This window comes from Ceratotherium simum, chromosome 9, assembly GCF_057802395.1.
Source record: "Ceratotherium simum simum isolate JZ-2026a chromosome 9, ASM5780239v1, whole genome shotgun sequence".
Lineage (NCBI taxonomy): Eukaryota > Metazoa > Chordata > Mammalia > Perissodactyla > Rhinocerotidae > Ceratotherium > Ceratotherium simum.
The window spans coordinates 16,202,383-16,205,260 of NC_141908.1; positions in this window are offsets into that span (position 1 = coordinate 16,202,383).

Genomic DNA, 2,878 nt, shown 5'->3' on the forward strand with positions numbered 1-2,878 from the left:
AGATAATGCATACACCAAGTACAAAGAACAATGCTTGGTACGTAAGTGCTTAACAGTGTTTGCCCTTTTAAAAATTTGTATTGCATTGTGAGTAATGTTACTATTATATTTTTAATTATCACAATGCATTTTTAACTCCGTCTGAAAATTCTAACATCTATATTTAAGCCTTTGAATGAGATGTGTCCCATCAAAGAAACTTCTAGTGCATTCGACAAAAAAGAAAAACATCAGTGAAAAGAAGCGGTGACCTCATTTTATTTCTCTCTTGGTGACAAAGTGCTGGAATCTATGATTATTTGAGGATTCTAAATATAGAGCACTGATGACCCAAAAGCTCTTCTCAAATTGCATTTTTTTCTAATAGCTTCTGAACAAACACTCCCAGGAGTATCAACTCTTAGTGTCAATTTAGGTAGTTTATGCAATTTACGGTAGTGTATTGCATTTTATCACATTGACTTTATCTCACAAGAGTCTATTCATGTCCAGTCTGGTTTGGTCATAATAAATGCATCATCCAATTATTTATTTAATCTCTATTGGAAATGAGCAATTTAATGCATTGGTTAAGTCACTAAAACAGACATCATTGGGTTTCTGTTAACTCTGACTAAGATGCATGACTCTGAACAACACTTTGATGGGTATGTACTTCCTTCTATGACTTAGAAATTTTCCTGATTACTGAATTGAAGCTGGTGAATTTTAATACATGATTATTAAATTCCCCTAAGGCTTTTAGATAAAATTCTTCAGTAAATTAATCTTGATTAGTGCACTATTATTCTTGATACTTATAATGGCTCCCTTTTCACTCTTCTTGTTTAGGACGTTGAGTAACTGTAGAGTTTATTGGGTAAGTGAGAGTCTACACATGCATAATTTTCAAATTAGCATCATCAGCATGAAATGTAAAGTATACTTGGGGAACATATTCAAATCTCCCCCTTCCTCCCTCTCTTTCTTATGGATGACCTTGATTCATGCTTCATGAGAAATAGAAGCAAACGAACACTCTCTCCTCTTCCTTCCACTGTCTCTCTGCAGCTTCTGGAATCAGGACCCACTCCCTCTCTTTCATCCTGCTACTATGGGAGGAAATGTCTCTGCTCCTAGCTAAGGCTAACCCTTCCCTTGTGCTCTGGATCTCATCCTCTTTCACTTTCTCAAGGACTTTACTCCTACAAACAGACCCCTCTCTCCTGAATTATTGATTTCCCTCTCTCTGGGGGATTGTTTTCAACAGTCAACAAACTTACTCTTGACCTCCCATTCCTGTCTAGCTGCTGCCCCATTCTCCTGCTCCCTCATAGCAGAACTTCTCAAATGAATGGCTTTCCTCATGACATCACCTATTTTCTTTCTTCAATCCATTTCACTCAGACCTTTGTCCTCCCCACTACATTTGAAATCTCTAAAAGATTCATCGGTGTCCTCCATGTCACCAAATCCATTGGTCACTTTTTGCCTTTATTTCACTCAACATCTCAGTGGCATTTCTCCCAAGTGACCACTCTCTCCTTGAAACTCTCTTTTCTTGGCTTCCACGATACCCTACTTCCCTGATTTTCTTCTTATATCACTGCCTATTGATTATAGGCTGGTAACTCTCAAATGTATATCTGCAAATCTAACCTTCCCTAGGATCCCAACTTGTATATTTAAATACAATATAACATCTCCATTTGGATGTCTAATGAGCATCTCACATCTAGCTGTTTATTATACTCACCTTTCCATGTAAATAAGTATACATTTAGAATTCTTCTGCTGTTCACTCTGCACAATACTCTCTTCCCTCATCCTTTCCCTTTATTTCCTTTCCCTTCTCCTAAACCAGTCCCCAGTAGATTAGGTCCCTTGATGATTCCATAGCACCCAGTAGTTTTCCTTTGTAGTAATTAGCACACTGATAGTCAATTAGCCAAATGTATGATTGTCTGTTTAGTGTCAATCTTGCCCTGTTAGCCTTTTAGATCCCCTAGGCCAGAGATTTTCCGTGCTGTTTACTATATCCTCAGGGCTCAACACAGTGTCTTGCACATATCTGGAGCTCAATAAATATATTTATTTCTTATCTTTGTACATCTAGGTTGTTTCATATTTTTCACCATTATAAGCAATTCTACAATGAACATTCACATAGCTGAATCCTTGGCACGTCTTTAATCGTGTGCTTAGAAAAATCCCTAGAAATAGAATCACAGGTTTTATAGCAAGATGCACATTTTCAAGGCTTTTGTTATAGTGTGATAGTCTTCAAAATGGCCACCATTAACTTCTCCTCTCCCTGTGCAAGCAAGCCACTAATCCAGCAAAAGATGATGTCTCCTTCCCTTATCCTTGAATGACTTGCTTTGACCTTCATAATGTGGTGAAAGTAGGATTCCCAGATAAAGTACGGGATGCCATCTAAAATTAGAATGTCAAATAAACAGAAAAATGGGACATACTTATACTAGAAAATTATTTATTTATTTGACATTCAAATTTAACTGAGTATCCTTTATTTTTATTTGCTAAATCTGGCAACACTAGATATGATGACACTATTCCAGTTCCAGGCCTAGCCTTTAAGAGACCTGGTAGTATCTACTTTTGCCCTCTGGAAGCCAGCTACCATGTTGTAAAGAACTTGGGCTAGACTCTTTAATGAAGACAGGTCACCTAGAGAAGCCCAGGAGGATAAGAAGTCATTCTGAATGTTCCAGCCCCAGCTGGGCTCCCATTCCTGGGAGTAGAGGGTCTGACAACATATTTCCAGGTAGATTTCACAATTGCTATAGACCTATTCTCCCTCTTCTTGAATGGGAGTGTCTATGGTGGTTTTCCTGGCCCTTTCTCACCACTGTGTTCCTGGTAGGGGGGGAAAGAG